This window comes from Arachis ipaensis, chromosome B8, assembly GCF_059453495.1.
Source record: "Arachis ipaensis isolate K30076 ecotype BB chromosome B8, ASM5945349v1, whole genome shotgun sequence".
NCBI classification, from domain to species: Eukaryota; Viridiplantae; Streptophyta; class Magnoliopsida; order Fabales; family Fabaceae; genus Arachis; species Arachis ipaensis.
The window spans coordinates 62041858-62063996 of NC_142443.1; the positions used below are offsets into that span (position 1 = coordinate 62041858).

Genomic DNA, 22139 nt, shown 5'->3' on the forward strand with positions numbered 1-22139 from the left:
CACTCTCTATATTGAAGTACGAATGAGTATCTTAGAATAGAATCAAGCGTGATTGAATAAAAAATAGTAGTAATTGCATTAATCCATTGAAACACAGCAGAGCTCCTCACCCCCACCTATGGGGTTTAGAGACTCATGCCATAGAAGATACAATATGAAGTGTAAAATGTCATAAGGTACAAAATGAATCTCTAAAAGTAGTTTTTATACTAGACTAGTAACTTAAGTTTACAGAAAATGAGTAACTAACTGCAGATAGTGCAGAAACCCACTTCCGGGACCCACTTGGTGAGTGTTTGGGCTGAGCTTTCAAGCTTTCACGTGCATATGCCTCAAATTGGAGTTAAACGCCACCCTGGGTGCCAAAATGGGCGTTTAACGCCAAGAATTATGCCAGTTCTGGCATTTTACGCCATAAAGTCTTTGGCTGGCTTTTAATGCCAGTTTGGGCCATCAAATCTCGGGCAAAGTATAGACTATTATATATTGCTGAAAAGCCCAAGATGTCTAATTTCTAACGCAATTGAGATTGCGTCAATTGGACTTCTGTAGCTTCAGAAAATCCACTTCGAGTGCAGGAGGGTCAGAATCCAACAGTATCTGCAGTCCTTTCTCAGCCTCTGAATCAGATTTTTGCTCAGGTCCCTCAATTTCAGCCAGAAAATACCTGAAATTACAGAAAAACACACAAACTCATAGTAAAGTCCAGAAATGTGAATTTTAAATAAAAACTAATAAAAATATAATAAAAAGTAACTAAAATATACTAAAAACTATCTAAAAACAATGCCAAAAAGGATATAAATTATCCGCTCATCACAACACCAAACTTAAATTGTTGCTTGTCCCCAAGCAACTAAAAACAAAATAGGATAAAAAGAAGAGAATATACAATAGATTCCAAAATATCAATGAAGCTTAGTTCCAATTAGATGAGCGGGACTAGTAGCCTTTTTGCTTCTGAATAGTTTTGGCATCTCTCTTTATCCTTTGAAGTTCAGAATGATTGGCATCCATAGGAACTCAGAATTCAGATAGTGTTATTGATTCTCCTAGTTCAGTATGTTGATTCTTGAACGCAGCTACTTTAAGAGTCTTGGCCGTGACCCTAAGCATTTTGTTTTCCAGTATTACCACCGGATACATAAATGCCATAGACACATGACTGGGTGAACCTCTTCAGATTGTGACTCAGCTTTGCTAGAGTCCCCAGTTAGAGGTTTCCAGAGCTCTTAAGCACACTCTTTTGCTTTGGACCACGACTTTAACCACTCAGTCTCAAGCTTTTCACTTGGACCTTCATGCCACAAGCACATGGTTAGGGACAACTTGATTTAGCCGCTTAGGCCAGGATTTTATTCCTTTGGGCCCTTCTATCCATTAATGCTCAAAGCCTTGGATCCTTTTTGCCCTTGCCTTTTGGTTTAAAGGGTTATTGGCTTTTTCTGCTTGCTTATTCACTTTTTTTTCTTATTTTTTGCCTCTCTTTTTTTTTCCGCAAGCTTTGTTTTTCACTGCTTTTTCTTGCTTCAAGAATCAATTTTTGTGATTTTTCAGATTATCAATAACATTTCTCTTTTTTCATTATTCTTTCAAGAGCCAACAATTTTTAATATTCATAAACAACAAATTCAAAAAATATGCACTGTTCAAGCATTCATTCAGAAAACAAAAAGTATTGCCACCACATCAAAATAATTAGACTAATTTCAAGGTAAATTTCGAAACTATTCACTTCTTATTCTTTTGCAAATAAAAACATTTTTTATTTAAGAAAGGTGAGGGATTCATGGAATCATTCATAGCTTTAAGACATAGACTCTAAACTTTATTGATCATGGAATAAAAATATGACATAAAATAAACATAAAAGCAGACAAATAATAATAAAAAGAAGGAAATTAAAGACATAAAAATAAATGACTCTAATACTAATGCTTATGTAAATCTTAAAATAGGTTTCTAATAATAAAAGTTATCACAGAGTTAGGACTCAACAACCTTGATTTTGAGGGGTAGGTGCTCCTTCAATCTGTGGGACGTCCAACTCTTCAAGGGATAGCTTCTGACGCTTCAACTCCTGTATTTCACGCCCTTGTTTCTCTTGTTCTATGAGCATTTTACAGAGCATGCTGTTTTGATTCTGCTGCTCTTCTTTGAGTTGATTCACAACTTCTTGCAACTTGGTGACAGATGCTTCTAAGAGGGCCCAATAATCAAATTGAGGAATTTCTGGGAGGAGCTCATGCGCCCCCCTCTTGATGAGGTTATCTTGAATTTGAGGTCCATCCATCACTTTTTATGGTGATTGGGCGTTCAACTGTGATGTATTCATCCACACCCATCTGTACCCTCGCATCTTTGCATAACAGACTAATCAAGCTTGGGTAGGCCAATTTGGCCTCAGTGGATTCCTTGTTTGCAAACATGTAAAATTCAACAGGGATCAGCTGTTGAATCTCTACCTCCTTCGCCAGCCTAATACAGTGAATCATCACTGCCCTCTTGACAGTGACTTCAGATCGGTTGCTGGTTGGGAGTATAGAACGCCCAATGAAATCCAGCCAACCTCTAGCAACTGGTTTGAGATCACCTCTCCTTAGTTAGTTTGGGACACCTTTTAAATTAGTAATCCACTTGGTTCCAGGGAGGCATATGTCCTCTAGAACTTGATCTAGCCTTTTATCCTTGGCCATTTGATAAACCACTATTTTATGGTCTATCTGGTACTCAATTGAGTGGTTTTTATTAACTCTTTACCCACTTATTCATACTATTTGCATGGTTTTATATTTCCTTCCTAATTATGTGTTTTGATTGAAAATATGCTTCTTTGATCTTATATTTGCTTATTATTAATCCTCTCTTATTACCATTAGATGCCTTGATATGTGTGTTAAGTGTTTTCAGATATTATAAGGCAGGAATGACTTGGAGGATGGGAAGAAAGCATGCAAAAGTGGAAGGAATGCAAGAAGTTGGAGAAATTGCTAAGCTGTCCAGCCTGACCTCTCTGCACTCAAACGGCTATAACTTTAGCTACAGAGGTCCAAACGACGCGGTTCTAGTTGCGTTGGAAAGCTAACGTCCGGGGCTTCAATTTGATATATAATATATTATAGTTTCCCTGACGCTAGATGACGCGACCGCGTGATCCATGCGACCGCGTCGCAATGACGGAAATCCAGCATGGCAAAATTCGAACCCAGCGAATTCTGGACTGTTTTTGACCCAGTTTGCGGCCCAGAAAACACAAATTAGAGGCTATAAAGTGGGGGAATGCATCCATTCATGAGGAGGCTCTCATAATTTACAATTTTAGGAGTAGATATAGTTTTTAGAGAGAGAGGTTCTCTCTTCTCTCTTAGGATTAGGATTTAGGATTTCTCTTAGTTTTAGGAGTAGCTCTCAATCCCAGGTTCTTTATTTTTATTATTTTCCCAATTTTATTTATGAATTCTTTTATGTTACAGATTACTCTTTGAATTAATGTTATTTGAGGTATTTCAGACTTATGATTGCTCTCTTTAATTTATTAATGCTCTGTGTTTATCCAAATTATTTTCATTCAAGTAGACTTTCTTCCCTTTTGGCTTTGGTTAGGTAATTGGTAACACTTGAGTTGTCAAACTCAGGAGTGGTTAAAATTGGCTGATTTTGCTTTAGCTAGGATTGCTCTAACACTAGTCTCTCCACAGGAGTTGACTAGGACTTGAGAATCAAGCTAATTAGTCCACTTGACTTAACTAAGTGGGATTAAAATCCAATTCTCATCACATCTGATAAGGATAACAAGGACAGGATTTCCGGTTCTCATACCTTGCCAAGAGTTTATTTTACAGTTATTTATTTATTTTTATTGCTCAAAAATATACATGTGCGCATTGCCCAAACTTCCAAAACCCCCAATTTACAATCTTCATAACCAATAATAAGAACATACTTCCCTGCAATTCCTTGAGAAGACGACCCGAGGTTTGAATACTCGGTTATCAATTTCAAAGGGGTTTGTTACTTATGACAACTAAAACATTTGTACGAAGGGATTTTTGTCAGTTTAGAGACTATATCTACAACGGGACTGTTTTTATGACATTCTTTACTGGAAAAAATCCCGACGTCACCATTCTCCTATTAAAGGACTCTGGATCATCTTGTAGTTGAGGAAGTTTAAGAACCTCTCTCACTTTGTCAAAGTGGAAGTAAATAACCTTCCCTCTGACCATAGTCCGAAAGGAGTAGAAAGCAGTTCCCTCTAATCTTTGCTTTTCTGTCATCCACAGATTTGCATAAAATTCCTGGATCATGTTTCTTCCAACATGTATCTCAGGATTAGCCAGGGCTTCCCAGCCCCTATTTTGAATCTGCTTTTGGATCTCCGGGTATTCATCTTCTTTCAGATTGAACCTAACTTCCAGGATCACTGATCTTCTGCATACAATTTTGAAATAATGGTCTGCATGTTCTTTGGTGCAGAAGTTCTCATACATCCAACGTGGTTTTGGATTGCTTTCTTTCTTCTCTCTTGAAGCGGTTTGTCTTCCTTTGGGTGCCATGAGATTGGTTTATTTTATCTCAGGAATCACAGAAATCACACCAAACTTAGAGATTTACTTGCCCTCAAGCAAAATAATAGAAAGAAGATGAATAGAGGGAGAAAAGGATTTGAATGATGGAGTAAAGGGGATGGCCGAATTTATAAATAGAGGGAAGGGAGGGGTTCGAAATTTTTAGAAAAAGATATGATTGATAAAAGATAAACATGATATGAAAAAAAAGAGAAGATTGTTTTCAAAATTTAAGAGATATGAAAAAGATATAAGGACGTTAGATCTGAATTTTTATTTATGCATCTAAGAAATAAAAGATGACATGAATGAGTTAAAAAGATTTGAAAAGAAATTGGAAATATAAATGAGTTTTTGAAAAGGAATTGAAAAGAGTTGAAAAAGAATCAAGAAGAATTTATAAGATTATAAATTTTTGTGAATGGAAATTAAAAAATGAATGTTTGTAATGTTTGGATGCAGAAAATTTTGATTTAAAACATGAAAATTCGAAAAAAATTGAATTGGAAATGAAATTACCTCTCCTGTGATATTCTGGCGTTAAACGCCCAGAATGATAGCCATTATGGCGTTTAACGCCCATCTGGTGGCCATTTTGGGCATTTAACGCCCAGCCAGGTACTCTGGCTGGCGTTAAACGCCAAAAATCCTTCTTTACTGGGCATTTTTTTGAACGCTCAGAATGCTGCCAATTCTGGCGTTAAACGCCCAGAATGATGCCCATTCTGGTGTTTAACGCCCAGAATGATATCTTTACTGGTGTTAAACGCCCAGAATGGTAGCCATTCTGGCGTTTAACGCCAAAATTGCCTCTTTACTGGCGTTTTAACGCCAGTGAGCTCTTTTTCTCTGTGATTCCTCTGCTTTATGTTCTGAACCTTTATTTCCTTGACTTGTTTACTGAAAAAGCATTAACAAACATGAATAACAAAATTAAATGGACTTATATAATTGTTATAAACATCTAATTTTTTTGTAATGGCTAGGTTGCCTCCCAGCAAGCGCTTTTTTACTGTCTTTAGCTGGACTTTTACTGAGCTGTTAATTTAGTCTCAGTTTTGAGTATTCTTGCTCAATATTGCCTTCAAGATAATGTTTGATTCTCTGTCCATTAACAATGAATTTTTTGTCAAAATCAACATCTTGAAGCTCTACATAACCATATGGTGACACGCTTGTAATCACATATGGTCACCTCCACCGGGATTTCAATTTCCCAGGGAACAATCTGAGCCTATAGTAAAACAGTAGGACCTTCTGTCCTGCCTCAAAGACTCTAGATGACAGTCTTTTGTCATGCCATCTTTTTGCTTTCTCTTTATAAATTTTAGCATTTTCGAAAGCATTGAGTCTGAACTCCTCCAGCTTATTCAACTTGAGTAATCTCTTCTCTCCAGCTACCTTAGCATCAAGGTTTAGGAAGCTGGTTGCCCAATAGGCCTTGTGTTCCAGTTCCACTAGCAGATGACATATTTTTCCATACACAAGCTGGTATGGAGAGGTTTCTATAGGGGTCTTGAATGCTGTTCTGTATTCCCACAGAGCATTGATAAACCCCAATTTTGTGGTTTATCTTGTGCTTAATTTGGGATATTTTATCACCTTTTCCCACATTTATTCAATGAAATAGCATGGTTTTGTAATTCTCCCTTGAATTGTGCTTAAGTGTAAAAACATGCTTTTTAGGCCCTTAAATTAGTGATTTTAATTCATTTTAATTCCATTCGATGCCTTGATGTGTTTGCTGAGTGATTTCAGGTTCATAAGGCAAGTATTGGATGGAAGAAGTGAGGAGAAAATCATGCAAAGTGGGAGAACTCATGAAGAAATGAAGGAACTGCAAAGCTGTCAAGGCTGACCTTTTCGCACTCAATCGACCGTAACTTGAGCTACAGAGGTCCAAATGAGGCGGTTTCAGTTGAATTGGAAAGCTAATATCCGGGGCTTTAAAATGATATAAAATTTGTCATATTTGCTTCGCGTTTAGGGATGCGCACATGCACTGTACATGTGTGCACCGATGGAGCACGTGATTCACTAAAGTGAAATCGTGGCCAGCAATTTGTAGAGCATTTTGGGCCCAATCCAACTCATTTCTAATGCTATTTTATGCAGAATTCAAGCTTGGGCAAGGGGAGAGCAATTGTTTGTAACTTAGCATCATGTAGGTTAGTTTCTAGAGAGAGAAGCTCCCTCTTCTCTCTAGAATTCGGATTCTTAGGCTATTTTGCATCTTAGATCTAGGTTCAACTTCATGTTTTCATCTTGTTTCCTTTATGATTTCTTATGCCTACTACTTGATTCTCTTATTTTTCATGTTAATTTCTCTTTTATGTTTCTTTTGTGATGATGAACTCATGTTGGATTTGATTTACATTTAATGAAATTTAATGTTTGATGTTCTTTTATTGGTGATTTAAGTTGTGGATTTACTTTCCTTGCAATTGGTAGTTGTTAAATTTTATTGTTCTTGCACTTTTACCATGCTTTCCATTTGTACCCACCAAGTATTTGACAAAATGCTTGGTTGTGCTTTAGAGTAGACTTTGAGCATTCTTGGCTTGGAAGGAGTAATTAGGTGATCTTTAGTCATTAAGACCCAACTCATGTTGGCGATCTAGAGTTGTTAGCTAGTATTGTTTCCATTAACTCTAATCTCTTACTAATCCAATTAGTGAGTTGATTAGGACCTTTGGATTGAGATTGGCTAGTCTTGTTAGACTTTCTTCGAGTGTGAAGATAATGTGATACCTTCTTCCATCTTCAGGGATGACGTAATGAGATAAATTCTTGTTTATTATTGTAGTATGATTGATTTGTCTTGTTTGATATTCTTTCTATGTGAAGATGACATGATACCTTCTTCCATTTGTTGGAGTTGACTAGATAAGATGAATTAATCATTATACGACTAGGATAGAAAGCCTACATTCTCAATCTTTGCCATGAATATCTCTCTCTTTATTTACTTGCTTTCTCTTATTTACCTTGCTTTCTTTAATTTACTTGCTTGATTTACTTTTCTTGCCCCTCTTATAAACCAAAACCCTTGCATTCTCATAGCCAAAAATTGACCATTTCATTTTAATTCCTTGTGAGATGACCCAGAGTCTAAATACTTCGGTTAATTTTCATTGGGATTTTTACATGGGACAAAACCGAAATTTAATTTGATTTGAGGATTGTCTATTGGTTTGGACTATACTAACAACGGAATTATTTTGTGGAATTCCGAACTGGTATAAATCCTTGCAATCAAATTAATGGCGCCGTTGCCGGGAAATTGCAATGGTGCTATGTTATTGGCTATTGTATATATTGTGAATAGCTTTATTTTTGGTTCGTTTGTTGATTTTGCTAGTTGTAAGACTTTGTTTTCTTTGTTTCTTGTTAGCTTTTGTTTTTTATTTTCTCTTGTCATCATAAATTCTCACCCCTTTGGCTATGAGTGTGGTTCAAACTATGTTGTAGGAGATGGAATTTACAATGATAACATGCATCAAGAATTTGGAGATCAAAGTTTGGCAAGAGTGATTGGGGATATGACTACTATCCTCACGGAGATGCGCGACGACCAAAGGGCATTTATTGCCACCCAAGCCATCCAAGCGCCATCCCAACGTGACTACTCTTTGGATTCTTATGTGTATACTCCTTATCCTAATGCACACCAATCTAATGTATGTGATGACCCTTATTGTGATTGTCAACCACAACCACCACATACATATGAACCCCCTCCTCAATATAGCCCTCCACCATACTCACAAGCCTCATACCACCATTCACCTCTATATGATCCTAACCCACACCCACCATACCAACCACTATATGAGCCATATCTAGAGCCACCACCATTCCAACACCAATACTCCCAAGAACCACAAAGCCCACATACACCACCTCAAGAATTTCACCAATATGAAACACCTTCCAATTACAACAACCTTCCTTCAAACAATGAACCCTCTCTTCCACCATCGCCTCCCGATGAAGCCCCCATGCTAGAATTGAGAGATCTTGAATCTCATATCTTAAGGCGACATGAGGAGGATGAAAAGAAGTTTGAGGAGTTAAGAGCAAAAATGGCTATCATGGTAGAAGCCATTGGCAACATAGTCTCATCCCGCCTAAGCCTATGCGATCAAGGCACTCCCATTATTGAATGTGGAGAAGCAACCAAGGAGCTTAGTGAGGGAGTGAACTTGAAGCTCCAAGGTGAAGAAGAGGAGTTAAGGCAAGAAATGCAACAAGAGGAGGAGGTAGAGATTATTGAACAAGAGGAAGTAGTGGTTGGAGCCTTAGGATATGTTGAGTACATAGAGGAATCACAAATTGAAGAGCCTTCTTCCATGGAGTTTGAAGTTGATGTTGAGGAGGAGAGTGCACACCCTCCAAGGCACAATGTGATTGGAGAAGTGGTAGAAGTGTTCCAAGTAACAAGCCTTCCTATTTATGATGATTCCGAATCAACGTATGATCCTTTTGAGCTTGATGAGTCCTTCCCCAATATGCTTGGAATTGATGATGAGGTAGATTTCACTAAACCTCCTATTTATGATTTGAGTGATGAGGAAGAGGTAGAAGAACTTGGTGAAGAAGAATGTGAACTTGAGGAAGCTTGGCAAGAGGTAGAACTTGAAGAACCTTGCTAAGTGGTGAACGCATTTAGAAGAGGATGGACGAGAGTGGAGCGTGCTTTGTCAAGACCGTTGGGAACTCCTCCACCTAGGTTGTCATCTAATCCTTCATTTGAGTGGGTAAAACTTCTAACTCTTAGCTTTATTATACCAGTTGAATTTGGTTTGCTTGAGATGGATGACCAACTTAGGGCGCTTTGTGGTATTAAGCGTAAAAGGAGGATGTTTAGTGGTCGGCGTTGTAAGTCTTGGATCATTATGGTTGGAAGCTTGAAATTGAGGAGCATGGATTGGCGTAGTGCTCAATTGAATGGGTCTAGGAGGATAGTTTGGTGCTTCCATGAGAATTCATCTCTCTTGCCACCTGGAGGAAATCACTATGATCAACTCAAGGACGGGTGTGAAAATAAGGTATGGGATCCCGGATCGCATAAGAAAGACCATCTGTGGGAGCCTATGGCTTATGAGGAACTCCATCAAGGCTTGGAGTTATTGACTTTGGAAGATAGAGCTTATTGGAAGTCCAAGCATTGGTAGATGTTCAAGGATGGATTCAAGCACAAGCCACCTTGATGGATAGCTCCCCATAAGTCCAACTTAAGGACAATAAACAAAAGTGTTAGGTGGGAGACACCCCACCATGGTAATATCCTTTCATTTTTCTCTTTTGTACATATTGGTAAAATAGGTTTAATTTCATGTTTTGATTGATTTGTTAAGTTTTTTTGGTAGTTTAGTGTGTTAAATAAGGTTTTGTGGTGTTTTGGTAGTTGTTTGGAGGTTTGGAATGCTTGGTTTGGTGTAAAAATATAGAAAAATTGTGAAAAATAGAGCACCATCCACGCGCACGCGTCATGTATGCGTACGCGTGGATTGAATTTTTCCACTTCCCATACATTCACCCGAGAGTTATGCCTGAAGTGTGCCAACTTTGTGCCCCAGGGCACGCGCACGCATACCTTGCGCGTACGCGTCGACTCTCTGCTTTGTCATGCACGCGTACGCGTCAACCGCGCGTACGCGTCGCTTCCATTTCATCAATCTACGCTTACGCGCACATGACGCGCACGCGTGGATTGCCCTGTTTCACCCACCTTCTTTTCTTCTCTTCTTTCCATTTCTTTCCTTCCCCTCCTCTCTTTCCACCCTTCAATTATCATCCAACACTACCAAACACCATCCATAACCACTTCTTTTAGTTAGTTAGTTAATTGTTTAATTAGCACATTTTCATTTTGTTTTCTATTTTTCTTTATAAGTGTTGGATTATTAATATTGTTTACTGTTTCTTGCTGCTAATTATTGATGAGATGTTATTTAACACCATTATTTTTAATTTTTATTATTGGATTTAATTGTTGAGGTTATATTTTGTCACTTAGTTTTGAGTCTTCATGTTTAACATTTGTGAGCACCAAGTGAATGTTACATCGCCTTTAAGCTTCTTAACTCTTTTGAATTGCATGTTTTGGCCACCATGCATTCATCATCTATTGTTAGGCAATTGTATATTATCATTGCATTTTTTTAGGTGATGCTTGTTTATGGTTTATCCTTATTCACATCACTTATTTCATGCATTGAGATTGTAGAATTGTGAAATTGGATCAAAGCTTACCTAGTGACATATTTTTGAGCTTTGTAAAGCTTTGTGGGCCATGCTTGCTATGTGATTGATTTCTGATGAGCGGATAATTTATACGCTTTTTGACATTGTTTTTAGTATGTTTTTAGTAGAATCTAGTTACTTTTAGGGATGTTTTCATTAGTTTTTATGTTAAATTCATATTTCTGGACTTTACTATGAGTTTGTGTATTTTTCTGTGATTTCAGGTATTTTCTGGCTGAAATTGAGGGACTTGAGCAAAAATCAGATTCAGAGGTTGAAGAAGGACTGCTGATGCTGTTGGATTCTGACCTCCCTGCACTCAGTGGATTTTCTGGAGCTACAGAACTCGAAATGGCACGCTTCCAATTGCGTTGGAAAGTAGACATCCAGGGCTTTCCAGAAATATATAATAGTCCATACTTTGGCCAAGAATAGACGACGTAAACTGGCGTTCAACGCCAGCTTTCTGCCCAAATCTGGCGTCCAGCGCCAGAAAAGGAGCCAAAACCAGAGTTGAACGCCCAAACTGGCACAAAAACTGGCGTTCAACTCCAAGAAGGACCTCTACACGTGCAACACTCAAGCTCATCCCAAACACAAACCAAGTGGGCCCCGGAAGTGGATTTATGCATCAATTACTTACTCATGTAAACCCTAGTAGCTAGTTTATTATAAATAGGACCTTTCACTATTGTATTAGACGTCCTTTTGACCATCCTGGATCCTGGATTGTATTTTGATCCTGTGATCACGTTTTGGGGGCTGGCCATCTCGGCCATGCCTGGACCTTTCACTTATGTATTTTCAACGGTAGAGTTTCTACACTCCATAGATTAAGGTGTGGAGCTCTGCTGTTCCTCAAAGATTAATGCAAAGTACTACTGTTTTCTATCCAATTCATCTTATTTCGCTTCTAAGATATCCATTCGCACCCAAGAACGTGATGAAGGTGATGATTATGTGTGACGCTCATCACCATTCTCCCCTATGAGCACGTGCCTGACAAACACTTCCGTTCTACATGAAATAAGCTAGAATGAATATCTCTTAGATCTCTTAACCGGAATCTTTGTGGCGTAAGCTAGAATGATGGCGGCATTCAAGAGAATCCGGAAAGTCTAAACCTTGTCTGTGGTATTCCGAGTAGGATTCAATGATTGAATGACTATGACGAGCTTCAAACTCGCGATTGTTGGGCGTTAGTGACAGACGCAAAAGGAGGGTGAATCCTATTCCAGCATGATCGAGAACCGACATATGATTAGCCGTGCTGTGATAGAGCATGTGAGCATATTTTTCACTGAGAGGAGGGGATGTAGCCACTGACAACGGTGATGCCCTTGCATAAAGCCAGCCATGGAAAGGAGTAAGACTGATTGGATGAAGATAGCAGGAAAGCAGAGGTTCAGAGGAACGAAAAGCATCTCCATTCGCTTATCTGAAATTCCTATCAATGATTTACATAAGTACCTCTATCCCTATTCTATTATTTATTATTCGAAAACATCATTATCAATTCATATCTGCCTGACTGAGATTTGCAAGGTGACCATAGCTTGCTTCATACCAACAATCTCCGTGGGATTCGACCCTTACTAACGTAAGGTATTACTTGGACGACCTAGTGCACTTGCTGGTTAGTTGTATCGAAGTTGTGAACCATGGTATTGGCACCATGTTCTTGGCGCCATTGCCAGGGAAAGAAAGAGCCATGAATTTTACATAATTAAAGTGTAATCACGATTACGCGTACCAAGTTGCTCACGTTGCCAGGGATTGTTCGAGCCTGGACATCACAATTTCGTGCACCAAGTTTTTGGCGCCGTTGCCTGGGATTGTTTGAGTTTGGACAACTGACGGTTCATCTTGTTGCTCAGATTAGGTAATTTTCTTTTTGTTTTCTTTTCAAAAAAATTTTTCAAAAATCTTTCAAAATTTTCTCCTTTGTTTTCGAAAAAAAAAATTTTAAAATAAAAAATTGTTTTAAAAAATATATTTTTCTTCAGAATTTTTAAGAATGAATTCTAGTGTTTCATGAAGCATGGCTGGCTGTAAAGCCATGTCTAATACGACTGTAGGGCATGTTAGACGTGTCATGTCTGAGTTACATGCTAAAGCTTGGCTGGCCATTGGCCATGTCTAGTGTTTTGGACCGGAGCTTTCATTGAAAGCTTGGCTGGCTAGTGAGCCATGTCTAATTCCTGGACTGAAGCTTTAGACTAACATGGCAAGATTCCTGGAATTCATATTAAAAATTTTGGAATCCTTATTTTTTTCTTTTACAAATAATTTTTGAAAAAAAAAATACAAAAAAATTAGAAAATCATAAAAATCAAAAATATTTTTCATGTTTCTTGTTTGAGTCTTGAGTCATGTTATAAGTTTGGTGTCAATTGCATGTGCATCTTGCATTTTTCGAAAATTCTCATGCATTCATAGTGTTCTTCATGATCTTCAAGTTGTTCTTGGTAAGTCTTCTTGTTTGATCTTGATGATTTTTTGTTTTGTGTCTTTTATTGTTTTTCATATGCATTCTTGAATTCTTAGTGTCTAAGCATTAAAGAATTCTAAGTTTGGTGTCTTGCATGTTTTCTTTGCATTAAAAGTTTTTCAAAATTGTGTCTATGATGTTCATCTTGACATTCATAGTGTTCTTGGTGTTCATCTTGACATTCATAGCATTCTTGCATGCATCACATGTTTTGATCTAAAAATTTCATGCATTGCATCTTTTTAGTGTTTTTCTCTCTCATCATAAAAATTTCAAAAATAAAAAAAATATATCTTTCCCATTTTCTCTCATCAAATTCGAAAATTTGGATTGACTTTTTCAAAAATTTTTAAAATCAAATTGTTTCTCATGAGTCAAATCAAATTTTCAGTTTGAAAATCTTATCTTTTTCAAAATCTTTTTCAAAAATCAAATCTTTTTCAAAATTCTTAGTTATTTTCGAAAATTCCAAAAATATTTTTCAAAAATCTTTTTCTTATTTTTATATCAAATTTTCCAAAATAACATAATCAATTAATGTTTTGATTCAAAAATTTCAAGTTTGTTACTTGCTTGTTAAGAAAGATTCAAACTTTGAATTCTAGAATCATATCTTGTGATTTCTTATGAATCAAGTCATTAATTGTGATTTTAAAAATCAAATCTTTTTCAAAACTAATTTCAATCATATCTTTTCAAAAATATCTTCTTATCTCTTTCAAAAATTTGATTTAAAAATATCCTCTCTAACTTCCTAACTTCTTATCTTTTCAAAATTGATTTTCAAATTTGTTTCAACTAACTAACTAACTTTTTGTTTGTTTCTTAACTTTTTCAAAACTACCTAACTAACTCTCTCTCTCTCTCTCATTTTTGAAAATATCTTCCCCCTTTTTCAAAATTTCTTTTTAATTTATTAATTATTTTAATTTTTAATTTTTAAATCTTAATTTTCGAAAATTACTAACATTTTTCAAAAACTATTTTCAAAAATCACTAACTCTTTTTCAAAAATTATTTTTGAAAATTCCTCCTCTTCCATCTTATTCTATTTATTTATTCATCTACTAACATCTCATCTCACATCTCAACCCTCCTCACAGTTGTGTTTCTTCCATTATATTACATTCTTTGTCTCCCCCTCTTCTTCTACTCACACAAAGATCCCTATACTGTGGTATAAAGGATCTCTATTATTATTATTATTATTTTTTTTTGTGCCCTCTTCTTTGTCATATGAGCAGGAGCAAGGACAAGAATATTCTCGTTGAAGCAGATCCGGAACCTGAAAGGACTCTAAAGAGAAAATTAAGAGAAGCTAAATTGCAACAATCCAGAAATAACCTTTCAGAAATTTTCGAACAGGAAGAGGAGATGGCAGCCGAAAATAATAATAATGTAAGGAAGATGCTTGGTGACTTTACTGCACCTAATTCCAATTTACATGGAAGAAGCATCTCCATTCCTGCCATTGGAGCAAACAACTTTGAGCTGAAACCTCAATTAGTTTCTCTGATGCAGCAGAACTGCAAGTTTCATGGACTTCCATCTGAAGATCCTTTTCAGTTCTTAACTGAATTCTTGCAGATATGTGATACTGTTAAGACTAATGGAGTAGATCCTGAAGTCTACAGGCTCATGCTTTTCCCTTTTGCTGTAAGAGATAGAGCCAGATTATGGTTGGATTCTCAACCCAAAGACAGCCTGAACTCTTGGGATAAGCTGGTCACGGCTTTCTTAGCCAAGTACTTTCCTCCTCAAAAGCTGAGCAAGCTTAGAGCTGATGTTCAAACCTTCAGACAGAAAGAAGGTGAATCCCTCTATGAAGCTTGGGAAAGATACAAACAGTTGACCAAAAAGTGTCCTTCTGACATGCTTTCAGAATGGACCATCCTGGATATATTCTATGATGGTTTATCTGAGCTATCAAAGATGTCACTTGACACTTCTGCAGGTGGATCCATTCACCTAAAGAAAACGCCTGCAGAAGCTCAAGAACTCATTGACATGGTTGCTAATAACCAGTTCATGTACACTTCTGAAAGGAGTCCTGTGAGCAATGGGACGCCTATGAAGAAGGGAGTTCTTGAAGTTGATACTCTGAATGCCATATTGGCTCAGAATAAAATATTGACTCAGCAAGTCAATATGATCTCTCAGAGTCTGCATGGAATGCAAGCTGCATCCAACAGTACTCAAGAGGCATCTTATGAAGAAGAAGCTTATGATCCTGAGAACCCTGCAATAGCAGAGGTGAATTACTTAGGTGAACCCTATGGAAACACCTATAATCCATCATGGAGAAATCATCCAAATTTCTCATGGAAGGATCAAAAGCCTCAACAAGGCTTTAATAATGGTGGAAGAAACAGGTTTAGCAATAGCAAGCCTTTTCCATCATCCACTCAGCAACAGACAGAGAACTCTGAACAAAATACTTCTAATTTAACAAACTTAGTCTCTGATCTGTCTAAGGCCACTGTAAGTTTCATGAATGAAACAAGATCTTCCATTAGAAATCTGGAAGCACAAGTGGGCCAGCTGAGTAAAAAGATCACTGAAATCCCTCCCAGTACTCTCCCAAGCAATACAGAAGAGAACCCAAAAGGAGAGTGCAAGGCCATTGACATAAGCACCATGGCCGAACCCACAAGGGGAGTGGAGGACGTGAATCCCAAGGAGGAAGACCTCCTGGGACGTCCAGTGATCAATAAGGAGCTTCCCTCTGAGGAACCAAAGGACTCTGAGGCTCATCTAGAGACCATAGAGATTCCATTAAACCTCCTTATGCCCTTCATGAGCTCTGATGAGTATTCCTCTTCTGAAGAGAATGAGGATGTTACTAAAGAGCAAACTGCCAAGTTTCTTGGTGCAATCATGAAGCTGAATGCCAAATTATTTGGCATTGATACTTGGGAAGTTGAACCTCCCTTGTTCATCAATGAACTAAGTGATCTAGATCAACTGACATTGCCTCAGAAGAGACAGGATCCTAGAAAGTTCATAATACCCTGTACCATAGGCACCATGATCTTTAAGGCTCTATGTGACCTTGGTTTAGGAATAAACCTCATGCCCCTCTCTGTAATAGAGAAACTGGGAATCTATGGGGTGCAAACTGCTAAAATCTCATTAGAGATGGCAGATAATTCCAGAAAATAGGCTTATGGACAAGTAGAGGACGTGTTAGTAAAGGTTGAGGGCCTTTACATCCCTGCTGATTTTATAGTCCTGGGTACTGGAAAGGAAGAGGATGAATCTATCATCCTAGGAAGACCTTTCCTGGCCACAGCAAGAGCTGTGATTGATGTTGACAGAGGTGAAATAGTCCTTCAATGGAATGAGGACTCCCTTGTGTTTAAAACTCAAGGATCTCCCTCTGCAACCATGGAGAGGAAGCAGAAAAAGCTTCTCTCAAAGCAGAGTCAACCAGAGCCCCCACAGTCAAACTCTAAGTTTGGTGTTGGGAGGCCACAACCAAACTCTAAGTTTGGTGTTGAACTCCTATATCCAAACTCTAAGTTTGGTGTTGGAGAGTTTCAACAATGCTCTGAACATCTGTGAGGCTCCATGAGAGCCCACTGTCAAGCTATTGACATTAAAGAAGCGCTTGTTGGGAGGCAACCCAATTTTTATTTATCTAACTATATTTTTCTTAGTTATATGTCTTTGTAGGTTCATGATCATGTGGAGTCACAAAATGAATATAAAAATTGAAAACGGAATCAAAAACAGCAGAAGAAAAATCACACCCTGGAGGAGCATCTGTCTGGCGTTTAGCGCCAGAACAGAGCATGGTTCTGGCGCTGAACGCCCAAAATGGGTAGCTTCTGGGCGCTGAACGCCAGAACAGGCATGGTTCTGGCGTTCAACGCCAGAAATGGCACACAAATGGGCGTTGAACGCCCAAAATGGCCACCAACCTGGCGCTGAACGCCCAGAGTTGGGTGCAAAGGCATTTTTACATGCCTAATGGGTGCAGGGATGTAAATCCTTGAACACCTCAGGATCTGTGGACCCACAGGATCCACTCAGGATCTGTGGACCCCACAGGATCCACTCAGGATCTGTGGACCCCACAGGATCCCCACCTACCTCCACTTACTTCTTCTCACCACTCTCTTTCACACAACCCCATAAACACTCTCCCCCAAAAACCCTTCACCAATCACCTCAAACTCTCTTCCCCATCACCTCTTCACCACTCACATCCATCCACTCTTCCCCATAAATCTACCTCATAAACTCCACCTACCTTCAAAATTCAAAACCAATTTCCCACCCAAACCCACCCATATGGACGAACCTTAACCCCCCTCCCTTCCCTATATAAAGCCCTCCATTCTTCATCAAATTCACACAACACACCCCTCTACACCCCTCTTGGCCGAAACCACATCTCCCTCTCCCTCTCCATATTTCTTCTTTTTCTTCATCTATTCTTTCTTTTATTGCTCGAGGGCGAGCAAGATTCTAAGTTTGGTGTGGTAAAAGCATAAGCTTTTTGTTTTTCCATTACCATTGATGGCACCTAAGACCGGAGAATTCTATAGAAAGGAGAAAGGGAAGACAAAAGCTTCCACCTCCGAGTCATGGGAGACGGAAAGGTTCATCTCCAAAGCCCATCAAGACCACTTCTATGATGTTGTGGCCAAGAAGAAGGTGATCCCCAAGGTCCCTTTCAAACTCAAAAGAAATGAGTATCCGGAGATCCGACATGAAGTTCAAAGAAGAGGTTGGGAAGTTCTAACAAATCCCATCCAACAAGTCGGCATCCTAATGGTTCAAGAGTTCTATGCTAATGCATGGATCACCAAGAACCATGATCAAAGTAAGAACCCGGATCCAAAGAACTATGTTACAATGGTTCGGGGGAAATACTTGGATTTTAGTCCGGAAAATGTGAGGTTGGCGTTCAACTTGCCAAACATGGAAGAGAACGCACACCCCTACACAAGGAGAGTCAACTTTGATCAAAGGTTGGACCAAGTCCTTATGGACATATGTGTAGAAGGAGCTCAATGGAAGATTGACTCCAAAGGCAAGCCAGTTCAACTAAGAAGATTGGACGTCACGCCTGTAGCTAGAGGATGGTTGGAGTTCATTCAATGCTCAATCATTCCCACTAGCAACCGGTCTGAAGTTACTATAGACCGGGCCATCATGATCCATAGCATCATGATTGGAGAAGAGGTGGAAGTTCATGAGATTATACCTCAAGAACTCTACTAGGTGGCTGACAAGTCCTCCACCATGGCAAGGTTAGCCTTTCCTCACCTCATTTGCCACCTATGCAATTCGGCTGGGATTGACATAGAGGGAGATATCCTCATTAAAGAGGACAAGCCCATCACTAAGAAGAAGATGGAGCAAGCAAGAGAGCCCATTCATGGAGCTCAAGAGGCGTATGAAGCTCATCACCATGAGATCCCGGAGATGCCTCAAATGCACTTTCCTCCACAAAACTATTGGGAGCAAATCAACACCTCCCTAGGAGAATTGAGTTCCAATATGGGACAACTAAGGGTGGAACATCAAGAGCACTCCATCATGCTTCATGAAATAAGAGAAGATCAAAAAGCAATGAGGGAGGAGCAACAAAGACAAGGAAGAGACATAGAAGAGCTCAAGGACATCATTGGTTCCTCAAGAAGGAAACGCCACCATCACTAAGGTGGATTCATTCCTTGTTCTTGTTTCTTCTGTTTTTCGTTTCTATGATTATGTGCTTATCTGTGTTTGTGTCTTCATTACATGATCATTAATAGTTAGTAACTTTGTCTTAAAGTTATGAACGTCCTATGAATCCATCACCTCTCTTAAAATAAAAACTATTTTAATTCAAAAGAACAAGAAGTACATGAGTTTCGAATTTATCCTTGAACCTAGTTTAATTATATCGATGTGGTGACAATGCTTCTTGTTTTCTGAATGAATGTTTGAACAGTGCATATGTCTTTTGAAGTTGTTGTTTAAGAATGTTAAATATGTTGGCCCTTGAAAGAATGATGACTAGGAGACATGTTATTTGATAATCTGAAAAATCATAAAAATGATTCTTGAAGCAAGAAAAAGTAGCAAAGAACAAAGCTTGCAGAAAAAAAAATTTATAGGCGAAAAAAAAAATAGAAAAATAAGAAAAAGAAAAAGCAAGCAGAAAAAGCCAATAACCCTTAAAACCAAAAGGCAAGGGCAAATAAAAAGGATCCCAAGGCTTTGAGCATCAGTGGATAGGAGGGCCTAAAGGAATAAAATCCTGGTCTAAGCGGCTAAACCAAACTGTCCCTAACCATGTGCTTGTGGCGTGTAGGTGTCAAGTGAAAACTTAAGACTGAGCGGTTAAAGTCAAGGTCCAAAGCAAAAAAAGAGTGTGCTTAAGAACCCTGGACACCTCTAATTGGGGACTTTAGCAAAGTTGAGTCACAATCTGAAAAGTTTCACCCAATTATGTGTCTGTGGCATTTATGTATCCGGTGGTAATACTGGAAAACAAAGTGCTTAGGGCCACGGCCAAGACTCATAAAGAAGCTGTGTTCAAGAATCACCATACTGAACTAGGAGAATCAATAACACTATCTGAACTCTGAGTTCCTATAGATGCCAATCATTCTGAACCTCAATGGATAGAGTGAGATGCCAAAACTATTCAAGAGGCAAAAAGCTACAAGTCCCGCTCATCTGATTGAAGCTATGTTTCATTGATAGTTTGGAATTTATAGTATATTCTCTTCTTTTTATCCTATTTGATTTTCAGTTGCTTGGGGACAAGCAACAATTTAAGTTTGGTGTTGTGATGAGCGGATAATTTATACGCTTTTTGACATTGTTTTTAGTATGTTTTTAGTAGAATCTAGTTACTTTTAGGGATGTTTTCATTAGTTTTTATGTTAAATTCATATGTTTGGACTTTACTATGAGTTTGTGTGTTTTTCTGTGATTTCAGGTATTTTCTGGCTGAAATTGAGGGACTTGAGCAAAAATCAGATTCAGAGGTTGAAGAAGGACTGCTGATGCTGTTGGATTCTGACCTCCCTGCACTCAAAGTAGATTTTCTGGAGCTACAGAACTCGAAATGGCGCGCTTCTAATTGCTTTGGAAAGTAGACATCCAGGGCTTTCCAGAAATATATAATAGTTCATACTTTAGCCAAGAATAAACGACGTAAACTGGCGTTCAACGCCAGCTTTCTGCCCAAATCTGGCGTCCAGCGCCAGAAAAGGAGCCAAAACCAGAGTTGAACGCCCAAACTGGCACAAAAACTGGCGTTCAACTCCAAGAAGGACCTCTACACTTGCAACACTCAAGCTCATCCCAAACACACACCAAGTGGGCCCCGGAAGTGGATTTATGCATCAATTACTTACTCATGTAAACCCTAGTAGCTAGTTTATTATAAATAGGACCTTTCACTATTGTATTAGACGTCCTTTTGACCATCCTGGATCCTGGATTGTATTTTGATCCTGTGATCATGTTTTGGGGGCTGGCCATCTCGGCCATGCCTGGACCTTTCACTTATGTATTTTCAACGGTAGAGTTTCTACATTCCAAAGATTAAGGTGTGGAGCTCTGCTGTTCCTCAAAGATTAATGCAAAGTACTACTGTTTTCTATCCAATTCATCTTATTTCGCTTCTAATATATCCATTCGCACCCAAGAACGTGATGAAGGTGATGATTATGTGTGACGCTCATCACCATTCTCCCCTATGAGCACGTGCCTGACAAACACTTCCGTTCTACATGAAATAAGCTAGAATGAATATCTCTTAGATCTCTTAACCGGAATCTTTGTGGCGTAAGCTAGAATGATGGCGGCATTCAAGAGAATCCGGAAAGTCTAAACCTTGTCTGTGGTATTCCGAGTAGGATTCAATGATTGAATGACTATGACGAGCTTCAAACTCGCGATTGTTGGGCGTTAGTGACAGACGCAAAAGGAGGATGAATCCTATTCCAGCATGATCGAGAACCGACAGATGATTAGCCGTGCTGTGATAGAGCATGTGAGCATATTTTTCACTGAGAGGAGGGGATGTAGCCACTGACAACGGTGATGCCCTTGCATAAAGCCAGCCATGGAAAGAAGTAAGACTGATTGGATGAAGATAGCATGAAAGCAGAGGTTCAGAGGAACGAAAAGCATCTCCATTCGCTTATCTGAAATTCCTATCAATGATTTACATTAGTACCTCTATCCCTATTTTATTATTTATTATTCAAAAACATCATTATCAATTCATATCTGCCTGACTGAGATTTGCAAGGTGACCATAGCTTGCTTCATACCAACAATCTCCGTGGGATTCGACCCTTACTCACGTAAGGTATTACTTGGACGACCCAGTGCACTTGCTGGTTAGTTGTATCGAAGTTGTGAACCATGGTATTGGCACCATGTTCTTGGCGCCATTGCCAGGGAAAGAAAGAGCCATGAATTTTACATAATTAAAGTGTAATCACGATTACGCGTACCAAGTTGCTCACGTTGCCAGGGATTGTTCGAGCCTAGACATCACAATTTCGTGCACGAAGTTTTTGGCGCCGTTGTCGGGGATTGTTTGAGTTTGGACAACTGACGGTTCATCTTGTTGCTCAGATTAGGTAATTTTCTTTTTATTTTCTTTTCAAAAAATTTTTTCAAAAATCTTTCAAAATTTTCTCCTTTGTTTTCGAAAAAAAAAAATTTTAAAATAAAAAATTGTTTTAAAAAATATATTTTTCTTCAGAATTTTTAAGAATGAATTCTAGTGTTTCATGAAGCATGGCTGGCTGTAAAGCCATGTCTAATACGACTGTAGGGCATGTTAGACGTGTCATGTCTGAGTTACA

The 22139-nt window shown here is 38.5% G+C and overlaps 1 non-coding gene across 1 annotated transcript; it reads right to left on the minus strand.

The window, feature by feature from the left end:
• Positions 1–15078: 15078 nt before the first annotated feature.
• On the minus strand, positions 15079–15186 carry LOC148548307 (small nucleolar RNA R71). The gene has a single exon (XR_015897435.1). It is a non-coding gene; the product is annotated as a small nucleolar RNA R71 (small nucleolar RNA).
• Positions 15187–22139: the final 6953 nt, after the last annotated feature.